Here is an 11,410-nt window from a genome sequence, read left to right on the forward strand (position 1 = left end):
TCCAGCACACTCAGGGGACAGAAAGCAGCTAGAGCACAGGAGGGACTTCAAAGAGGTAATGGGCATGGAAGTGGTAGGCTGGGTGTGCAGGGCTGGACAGATCACTGTAAGCATTTCGTTTTGGGGTTTTTTTTTTTTTTTTTTTTTTTTTTTGCAGTTTTTGGCCAGGGCTGGGTTTGAACCCCCCACCTCTGGCATATGGGGCCGGCGCCCTACCCCTTTGAGCCACAGGAGTCGCTCTACCCTCACTGTAAGCATTTTGGCTTTTACTCTGAGAAAGAAAAGAAGAGAGCATTGAAAGCAAAGGAATGATGGGATCTGACTTAGGTCTTCCAAGGATAATGATTCTGGCTATTGGGTGGAGACTAATTGCAGAGGGGCCAGGAGAGAAATACTGCTCCCTATCTGTGTGAGCTTGAGCAGACCACCAGAGGTGTCCAACCATTTTTCTTCGCTGCCATAAATTGGAATAATAAGAGTTGCCTTGAGCCACACACATTAAGCCCACAAATGTTAACAAAAGCTGATGAGCCAAAAAAGAGTCCTTGCATATGTTCTCGATATCCAACTACAGATAAGCAAAACAGTCCTCAAATAACCAGCATGTGGCCTCCAGATTGCAGGTTGGACACCCCTGAGTCCTAACCTGTCTGGCTGCTCTCTTCCATAGAAGGACTTACAGACAATTATTCTAAGCCCCACTCTAACCCTAAACTCAGTGATTCTGAGTTGATTTACCATATCTTCTTATGGATATAATTTATAGCAACCATAAGCCTGATCATTCCTTAAATCTTTTTTTTTTTTTTTTTGAGACAGAGCCTCAAGCTGTCGCCCTGGGTAGAGTGCCGTGGCATCACAGCTGCCAGCAACCTCCAACTCCTGGGTTCAAGCGAGTCTCCTACCTCTGCCTCCCAAGTAGTTGGGACTACAGGTGCCTGCCAGAACACCTGGGTTTTCTTTTGGTTGTAGCCATCCTTGTTGTTTGGCAGGCCCAGGCTGGATTCAAATCCGCCAACTCAGGTGTATATGGCTGGTGCCTTAGCCACTTGAGCCACAGGCAATGAGCCATTCCTTAAATCTTTAACTGAAGTGGAACTGAGTTGAAGAATTCAGTCTGACAAACACATACTACAAACCAGACCCATGCTACAGCATACAAAGATGGTACAAGTCAGTCCTGCTCCGGGAAGGTCCACAGTCTTCCAGGGGAAGAAAGCAGTTTTCATGAGCTAGAAAAACAAACACCTACCAGGAGAAGCATGTAAAGCTTCACCAGCAGAGCTGGCAACAGAGAGAGCCTAGACCAGTAAACAGGGGGCCACCACAAAGATGGGAAGGAAAGGTTGCGGTTTGGACTCACTTCTAACAGAAAGACCTACAGAACAGGGCCAGGCACGGTGGCTCACACCTGTAATCCTAGCAGTCTGGGAGACCAAGGCAGGTTCAGGAGTTCAAGACTAGCCTGAGCAAGAGTGAGACCCCATCTCTACTAAAAATAGAAAAACTAGCCAGGCTTTGTGGCAGGTGCCTGTAGTCCTGGCTACTGGGAAGGCTGAGGCAAGAGGATCACTTGAGCCCAGGAGTTTGAGGTTGCTGCGAGCTTTGATGCCCTGACATTCTACCGAGGGTGACAAAGTAAGACTCTGTCTCAAAAAAACAAAAGGCTCAGTGGTTAGGGTCCCAGCCACATACACTGGGGCTGGCGGGTTCAAACCCGACCGGGGCCTGCTAAACAACAATAACAACTACAACAACAACAAAAAATGTATAGCCGGGCGTTGTGGCAGGTGCCTGTAGCCCCAGCTACTTGGGAGGCTGAGGCAAGAGAATCGCTTAAGCCCAGGAGTTGGAGGTTGCTGTGAGCTGTGATGCTACTGCACTCTACCCAGGGTGACGTAGTGATAAAAAAAAAGAGGGGAGAGGAGAAGAAAGGAGGAGAGGGAAGAGAAAAGAAGGGGAGGGGAGAACAGAGGAGGAGAGGGGAGGGCGAGAAGAGGAAGGAAGGGAAAGGGAAGCCCGCGAATGCCAGCAGGAAGGGGTCAAGCATTGAAAAAGACGACAGAAGAGGGATGCGGGACACAAGGGGAAATGGGGAGAACCAGTCGCAAGGAAACCAAAAAACTAAAATGCGAGGGAAAGTAAAGCACCAGTCGGTCAGGGGGCGGAGGGTGAAGACGCTGACTGGAAGCAGCGGGCACTTGGCCCGCTGCAGCTCCTCTGGCGCCCGCTCACCGCACGGCGGGCCAGGGCCGGGGGAGGCTCTGCCCTGCATGCGCAGTGAACGGCAGGTGAGAAGAACAGAAGCAACGGCTGAAACACCCCTGGCCCCGAAGAGACTACATGTCATCAAAGGCCCTGTGCCACCAGGAAAGTCTTATTCAACACCGTGGAGGTGGAAGGTGTGAGAAGCAGGAACTAACACCTGCTGGGTGATCTTCTGGCGGTGGAGAGCAGTCTTCCTAGTTGACACCTAGGTCTCACGGGACCACTAATCCTGAAACTAGCAGCAGGCTTTGAGAAAGGCTGGTCGCTTCTGACAGGTGCTGGGGCCAGTGCTCACCCACACACAGTCCAACTCCTTAGACTTCTCACCTCCCTGCCCTGCTCACGCTGGCATCCCTGGTTTCTCTCCAGCAGCAGAATGCTGCAAAGCAGCAGGGACTACAGTTCAAAGCATGGTAAAAAGTGTAACAAAAAATACAGCTATGGCTCAGCACCTGTAGCTCAGCAGCTAGGGCGCCAGCCACATACAACAGAGCTGGCGGGTTTGAACCCAGCCCGGGCCTGCCAAACAACAATGACAACTGCAACAAAAAAAATAGCTGGGTGTTATGGTGGGCGCCTGTAGTCCCAGCTACTTGGGAAGCTGAGGCAAGAGAATCGCTTAAGCCCCAGAGCTTGAGGTTGCTGTGAGCTGTGATGCTACAGCACTCTACCCAGGGCAACATAGTGAGACTCTGTCTCAAAAAATAAATAGATAAATAAACAAATATATGTGTGTGTGTGTGTGTATGTGTGTGTTTATTACCAAACATGAGGCTATGCACCCAGATGTGACACTATTCACACAGAAGGCATCAGGAAAACTCCAGCTGGGTCTCAGAACACTGGGCGCCAACCCCTAGCGTCAGCAGATGCAGCCTAAATGCTCTTCTACTTGCTCTCTGAGAAACAAAAAAAGAGCCAAAGGAGGAGAAAGTCTTGAATCCTAAAATTATTCTGACTTTCCAATACAGAGTGCTTAAGAAAAATCTGAAAGCCAACAGAAAAACCAGCAGATTCCTTCGAATGTGTGCTTATAGTCCTTTCTCCTTTAACCTCTGTAAAAAAGCAACCCAACTCCCAAATGATCATTTTTCTTGGCTTAATTTTACTTTTTTTTTTTTTTGTGTGTGTGATACATAATTGGAAGCAGACTGCTTTTTCCTGGCTTTAGAGAACAGGATCTTCGGGGTTATAAGAGTTGCCAACTACAGAATCTCAACCTTAGCAAAATTTCTTTTGCAAACCTCTTACCTATGTACCTACTGGAAATACATATTAATTCCAATGAAAACATTTAATCCCTTATTATTATGCAAAGGTGCATTTTCTCCCAACAAATCAGATAGCCCTCTCACTTTCTCTGCCTCTCTACCAATTTAAACAAAGTGGAATCCTGCTTAGTGTTCAGCTTCCCCCATTCAAACATTACCAAAAACCCTACCCAGCGTGGTATCCACAGGGCTATTTCCCACAGGGGTATTTTCTACAGGCATTTTCAAGAATTTAGTAGAACTGGTTCTACAGGAAACCTCCCTATTTAGCCCACACACTAAATGAAATTAAAACCTTGAACATCTTAGAAAGCAACCACTCTAAAGGTAAAATAAAGATGCCACAAACTGAAAAAGGCATAAACACGGAAAAATGTGAAATGTAACAAGTAGTTCATCCTTCCCCTGGCTCCTGCGTGGGAAACACGGTACAACCAATTGTATCAGGCAGTTCTAATGAATAATGTATATGGTGGATTAAAAACAAAAAGACAGGTCTCTTTACAAAATGACTTGTTAGCCTGAGTGGTTTTTCATAATTTACATGGTATGTCACAAATACAAGCAACAAATCTCTCTCTAAAGTCTCAAATATAAGGAAACTAATAGGAATTGTCTGCTCAGAAAGTCTTTGGCGAACAGAGAAAGACCAACAATAGTAAACAAGCCCATTTAGAAGATCAGAAACTTCTCCCACACACATAGGGAAGACCTTCCCCTGAGATGATGCAAAATGTATGTAATGAGTCAGCAGTGCTTTCCCTCAAGGTTGAATGTGATATGCCAGACAACTGCACAAAGGCTAAGGAAATATTTATTCTTTACGGACGCTTGAGTTTTATCTTTGAGCATGTTTTGTAAGTAAAGAAAAAACACTGACTGGGTGCAGTGGCTCATGCCTGTCATCCCATCACTCTGGGAGGCTGAGGCAGGTAAATTGCTTGAGCTCAGGAGTTCAAGACCAGCCTGAGCCAAAGAGAGACCCTGTCTCCAAAAGTAGCAGGCATGATGGCAGGTGCCTGTACGCCCAGCTACTCAGCCGGCTGAGGCAAGAGATTGCTTGAGCCAAGAGTTGGAGGTTGCTGTGAGCTATAATGCGACAGCACTCTACTGACGGTAACAAAGTGAGACTCTGTCTCAAAATAAATAAATACGACAAATAACAACTGTGAGTACCACAAAGAAGTACTTAGGGGACCCCATGACTACAAAGCTTTGTGAGTAAAATTTATTTCACTTCAAATAACCTTCCAAATATGAAAAAAAGCCAAATTCTACTCCAACAATTATCATACAGTTAGCTAATTATAAAATGAAATTTGCAAATAGCCACCAGTGTATTTTTGCATCCAAAGACCAATAGCATACTGTCAAAATGCATAAATCACTGAATATGCTAACAAAGTGATACTCCCAAAAGGGATTATTTTCACTCACCAAATGGAATTAAGTATTCATCAAGTTTCCATTATGAAAATAGTATGATAAAAATTAAAAAAGAAATCCAAAGTTCTGCTAGACCCTGCACCCAGCCCATCTGGTGTTCTTGCCCATCAGTGGTGGTTAGTCACCATGCCTGCAAAACTGCAGACCTGCTCCCAAGACAATCAGATCAACAGGAACGCTCAAGGACTAGTATCTGTAAAGACTGTTCTCTAAAGGTCATTTTTTTTCAGAGACTAATCAACTAAATGTGTTTTTACAAATGATCCATCAGCAATTTTACACACAAAAAACTGACCATCAGCATATACCAGAGAAATGAATTATGTGCTTGGAAGGACAGAAAAACACCTGTCAGCAGGTGCTCTGTCCTCCTGAAAACAGCACCCAAAACCAAAGGCCCCTTTCACTCCTACTCCAGTATCCAAGAGGCAGGAAGAGTGTAGGCTTCTGCATAATCCTTTTTCTTAGAGTGGAGATAGAGCTAATATTTCAGATTTCATTCTAAATTATTAATCTGATAGCCATTTCATATTAAATTATAAAAATGATCATGTTGAAATTATCTTTATGCTAAAGTTAATTCATTAATTGATTTTTTTTAAATGAACTTTACATATTACTGAGTCCTCTTCCCAGCCTGGAAGCTTTCAGCACAAAGAAATCACCTCAGAAACACCAGACATTAACCTTCCCTCAGCCCCCATAATTATCTTCAGCAGGATGCATCAGGATGGCCTGGAGGTATGGTTCTGGGGCTTTTGTTCCAGGCCTTCCATTTTAAATATAGTCACCACCTCTCATAAATAGTTGTCAGCCTATTAAAGATCTTTGGTCTAGAAAATTGAAGACTAAACAAAATGAAGAATAAAGTCCAAATGAAAGTAGCCTCGTGCAGAATTTATACTAATGTTGCTTTAAACACACATCTTGGTTGAGACCAAGAGATCAAAATGATTACTCTCCAAGGTGGAGTAGAAGAATGCTTAGAAATCTGTGCTAAATCTTAAGCAAGGACTTTGCAAGCAGAGAAAATAAAACACAATGTCAGTAAGCAAACAGAGGTGCCATTTCAAAAGATATAAACCAAGAAATCTAAAGAACTGGACAGAGCCCAGGAAATGGACCTAGATCCTTTCTGTGAGGCCCTTCCAACCTGTCTTGATTTATTTCAGCTTGACCAAAAAAAAAAAAAAAAAATTGCAACATCTTATATTTTATGAAATGCTATAAAAGAAACAATGTTACTCTGAAGATGTGGAACCACATAAAGTACTAGGATGGATCTTGGTTCACCAAATTTTCTCTAACTACAGGAACACCTTCATTCAATCTGTTAAAGACTCACTGTTATTTGTTAAACAGCAGCTTTTCACATAACCTACCTTCACCCTTACCTTCCAAATTATCCTTATTCCCTGTGGCAATGCAAGATGGCTTTTAAGTTAAATACCTCTAAAAAGAGTTATCTAACTCAGGTTATGTAAATTTCAAAAAGTAGTTAGCATTTTTGAAATTAAAAAAATTATTTAGGCTGGGGCGATGGCTCCTACCTGTAACCCCAGCACTTTGAGAGGCTGAGGTAAGTGCATTGCTTAAACTCAGGAGTTCCTCCATCTCTATTAAAAGTGGAAAAACTAGCAGGTGTGTAGTCCCAGCTCCTAGGGAGGCTGAAGTAAGAGGATCAGTTGAGCCCAAGATTTTGAAGTTGGATGAGTTATGATGATGCCATGGCATTCTACCCAAGGTGATAGAGTGAGATTCTGTCTCAAAAAATTAATTAAAATAAAAATTTAAATAATTTGAAAAGAAGAAAAGTGCTCCAATGGACTGACTGAAATGGTAACAAAATCACTTTTTAAAAACCCTTAAGAGGGGGTAGCACCTGTGACTCAAAGGAGTAGGGCGCTGGCCTCATATGCGGGAGGTGGCAGGTTCAAACCCAGCCCCTGCCAAAAAAAAAAAACAACTGCAAAAAAAAAAAAACGTTAAGAGGGTTTAGTGCCCATAGCTCAGTGGTTAGGGTGCCAGCCACATACACCAGGGCTCGCGGCCAGGGCCTGCTAACAACAATGACAACAATAACAACAACAACAACAACAAAAATAGCTGGCTGTTGTGGCAGGAGCCTGTAGTCCCAGCTACTTGGGAGGCTGAGACAAGAGAATTGCTTGAGCCCAAGAATTGGAGGTTGCTGTGAGCTGTGATGCCACAGCACTCTACCCAGGGCGACATAGTGAGACTCTGTCTCAAAAAAAAAATTTAAAAAACTGTTAAGAGTTAAAAAAGAAGACTGTCCTCTAATAAGTCCAACAATTATAATTTTTCATCCAATGTTATTGAAAAGACAGGAAAAATGCATTTCCAAATGAATTATCAAGAACAGATTAATACAAAATGACCACAGAGCAGAATTACCCAGGAAAAGTATTAAAGCAATATCACTACTTACACAGCTGTTCTCTAAATTCTAACTGTCGTATCTTAAAATGTAAAGTCAGGACCTTTCACAGATTTACAATCCAAGGAAATTGGTCATTACTTATATACTAAAGAAGTCAGTAGTGTTCACCTTAAAACTCAAAGGACAAATGATTCTGGGCTCAGATTGTGCCCTCAGAAAAACAAGCAGTCACCTGACTTTTACAAGTTACAACCAAGTTTGCATGCAAAGGGGAAAGATTAATTCCTTAGAGTCTGAAAAAAAATGGGACAATAGTTTCCTTCTAGTGAACCAATTTTGTCAAATCCTTAAATGCTTTCCAAAAGAAACCCTAGGCAATGTTAAGCTATCTTGGCCCCCAGCTATCAGAGGGCTGAATGAGGACAGCTAATTTGCCAAACTTTAAGACCAGAAACAATAAACCTATTAGGGAGGTGGGGGTTGAGAAATGTCTGCCAAATGAGGAAACAAGATTAAACGAAACAGGATCCTAAATAAATGCCAATCTAGAAAGAAGTGACTACGTTTGAAAATTATTTTAAAATAGGATCCACTGGACCCTCACTTGGTAAATGAAAAAAGGTAAATCAATACTACGTGAACAAGAAAGGAAACTGGCCTATAAAACTGCAGACAAAAATTGAACTTTTTTAAAAAGTCAGTTTGACTGATTTTCCCAAGCATGTTGCTTCTGAAGTATTGTTTATATTTGTACGAGTGTCCACAGACATATCCCACCAAATATATTTCCAAGCTATTGTTATATTAAAATATAAGCCTCTGAGGAATGCACCGTTAATAGAAGTGCCATTATTTAGAATTAACAATCCCTTATTGTCTTACATTTGGAAGATGCTAATGAAAGACGAAAATGACAGGCCAACTTGAACACACCAACCTCAGAGAACAAAGTCATTATATCCAGTTTTCTACAAAAGACAAATGAGGATTATTACGAAAGAATTCGCAATGATTTCTCTGAATTGCCAGTTCTCCTAGATAACTTGAAATGCTATTCAACCCACATTAAATTATTTTACATACCTCTTAAAGAAAACAAATTGAGAAAACTACACGTGTGTGTATTTAGTATCTGTCCGGCTATCACAGAGTTCTTGACATACCTATGTCCAATATTTAGGCCCTGTCTTCAAGGTCATTCTTATTTTAATCAGCTGAAACTAAATCCACTTTTCCACTGTAAACTCAGGAAACAAGCTGGTTATTTTGCTAGATAAAGCCACAACACTTTCCACTTCCAAATGTATGTTTAATACTCCAAAAACCAATTTATGGGCCTTATACATATCAATAGTGTGTTGTGCTCCCCCTATTGACTAATGTCAAAATAACAATGAATTCCCCAGGGATTGCCTTTGAAGTCCTGGGGTTCAAAAGTATGTTGGTGATTTTTGTATTTAAAAATATAAGCTGAAATCAACAGTTGTTAAGCAAAGCTGCCATGGAATGGTCAGATTCCATCAAAACAGGAAAAACTAAAGTTGACAAATGACAAAGACAAACTGAAAGGAAAAAAAAAAAAAAGCTGAAGCCTTGAAACACTGAACAATGCAGAATTAAAGCCAAAAGCAGAGAATACCAAGAAACACAGCAACATCCTTTAAGGACACAATGGCATGAAATCAATTTCATTTTAATAGCCCTTAAGGGGGTAAGAATTATTTCCCTGCCTCCTGTGCCAACCCCAAGCTGTTTCCTAAGGAAGCCAAGTAATGGTGATCAACAATATCTGGAAAATTAACAAAAGAAATTAAGAATAAAGATCCATATTAATTAATGAAAGTCAGAATTATATTTATAATTATTGGGGGCCAGTTCCAAAGGAGCTGTTATTTGCCACCTTGATAAGTACATATAATCCCCTAAATAAACCACAGCTATAGTATTTGTGTTTCAAGAGATACGTGTTCAGCTCACGTAGGAAGCTGCTGGATGGGGGGAGATCCCCGGACTGAAGGCACACACATCTGAGTGTACACCTGTGTGTACATAAATCTGACTACTTGCTGCTGTCCACTGGAGCCAGAACTCACGAAGTTGTGTGAGATCTTGGGCAAGTAACTTAACCTCTAGTATCTTCCTATATTAACCTCTTATCCGTACCACAGAGTTAGTGTGAACCTAAAGTGCACCAGCTATGGACTCAATAAACGTTAGCTGTTATTACTACCCAAAAGGAGCAACTGAGTTGACACCAAAGTAACTGCAGTCTGAGTACCATTTCAGGAAGACTAAAAGGTGTTACAAGTGTTTCTACTACGTGTGGAGACTTGTCTCCTCTCCAGACGCTGCGTCCTTGGAAGGGAGATGGAACTCAGAAGAGTCTGGTTCCCCATCTCAGCCGCCGCGCTTCTCCAGCCACGCAGGGCGAGCGGCGCGGACACCGTGCGGAGCTGACTCGGGCCGGGCACGGTTCTAGCACCGCGCACGTATTAAATCATCCAGTCCTCACAGCAACCTTAGGAGGCCAGTACTAATATCCCCACTTCGCAGCTAGAGAAATGGAGCGAATTTCTTCTCCCAGCTTCTTGTGTGGACTCCAGATCCATGAAGTTCTACTCTGCCAAGGTAACTCACGCGTGACACCCTAGCTCTCTGCACCGTGCGATTCTGGAAAGCGGGGCAAATGCCCTAATAAGCACACGTTTGCAAGCAGATTCTTCCAGCAACAGTCCAAGATTTCTAAATTTGTCTTAATCAAATTAACACAACAAGAGAGCCTTCAAAATAAAGGGGGCGCGTTCTCGGCCCGGGCTCCGGGCTGCAGCGTGCGGCGCCGCCCGCAAGGCACCCCGAGGGCGCGGCCAGCGGGGAGCGCAACCCCAGCCGGGGCGCGAACCCGGGATCCGCAGTCTCGGCCCCTGCGACTGAGCGCAGACCCACAACAAACCTTCCCCGGCGACGCTGTCACGCGCCGGGAGGGACGTGGTCGGCGAGCCCCGCAGGGGTCAAACGCAGCCGCGGAGAGCAAGAGCGAGGGCGGGCGTGGACTGCTCCTCCCCACGGGGCGCATCGCCCAGGGAGCCGCGCACCGCCAGGCACGCAGGTCCCCGCTCCTCGGTGCGGGCCAGGGTCGCCCTCCCGAGCCCGGAGGTCCCGGGCGGGAAGCAGGCACCACGGGCACGGGGACGCCTGCACCGCCCGAGCGGGGCTGGGCCGGCACGTACCTCGCAGGCGGCGTGTGGAGCGGAGACCCACTCGCGGCGAGTCCGAGGAGCGCAGAGCAAACTTTCCCCGCCCAGCGCGCGGCGGCCGCGACTACGCCATCCGGACCCGCCGGGGACTTTCTCCTCCTGCAGGGAGCTCGCGGAATCGCGCAGGGAAAGTGGCCGGGCGCTAGAGCCGCCGACTGCCCTCCCTCACGCGCTGGGGAGAGGAAAGTGCCGCTCGGCGTCCCCGAAACCCTCGATTACCCCATCGGGCCGCCCGGGCGCGCTCGCTGCCGCTCACACACACGCGGGCGGGGACGGGCAGGACGCCGCAGCAATCAGCGCGCGGGGGGAAGGGCGCGCTGCTCGGCCGGCCCCGGCGGGGGCTCCCGGCCGCCCAGAAACGCCTCCTCCCGCCTCCCGCCTCCTCTCTCCTCCCCTCTGCCTCTCCGCTGATGGATGAGCCCCGAGCGCCGCTCCAGCCTACGTTTCCCTTCTGGCCGAGGAAGCGAGCGGAGCAGCAGCTCGGGGTGCTGCCGGGCTTGGCGCGCCCAGGTGGAGGCGGCGGCTGGGGTCCCCTGTCCCGGGGACAGCGCGAGCTGCAGGAACACTCTCCTTCAGACTAGGTCCTTCAAACTTTCCAGGGCTCTCTGGACAGAGTCGGGTTTTTATTTGTCTTTAGTGGTCCTGCTGTAAAAATTCTGAAACCTCAGATAATCTGATCACACCCTCTTCCCCACCGCCTCGAAGGCGTTCGTTCTGTCCTTGTTTGTTTGTTCCCAACCTCCAGTCCCGGTCTATCGTGCTCTGCTGGT

General features: G+C 45.5%; 1 protein-coding gene across 1 annotated transcript in view; it reads right to left on the reverse strand.

Annotated features, from left to right (window-relative positions):
- Positions 1 to 10,881, reverse strand: part of TGFBR3 (transforming growth factor beta receptor 3) — a 211,905-nt gene extending 201,024 nt beyond the window's left edge. Inside the window, exon 1 of the mRNA XM_053591992.1 lies at positions 10,614 to 10,881. The gene's annotated coding sequence lies outside the window, so the exon portion shown is untranslated. The remainder of the gene's footprint in view (positions 1 to 10,613) is intronic.
- Positions 10,882 to 11,410: the final 529 nt, after the last annotated feature.

Source organism: Nycticebus coucang, chromosome 5 (assembly GCF_027406575.1).
Source record: "Nycticebus coucang isolate mNycCou1 chromosome 5, mNycCou1.pri, whole genome shotgun sequence".
In the NCBI taxonomy this organism is placed as follows: domain Eukaryota; kingdom Metazoa; phylum Chordata; class Mammalia; order Primates; family Lorisidae; genus Nycticebus; species Nycticebus coucang.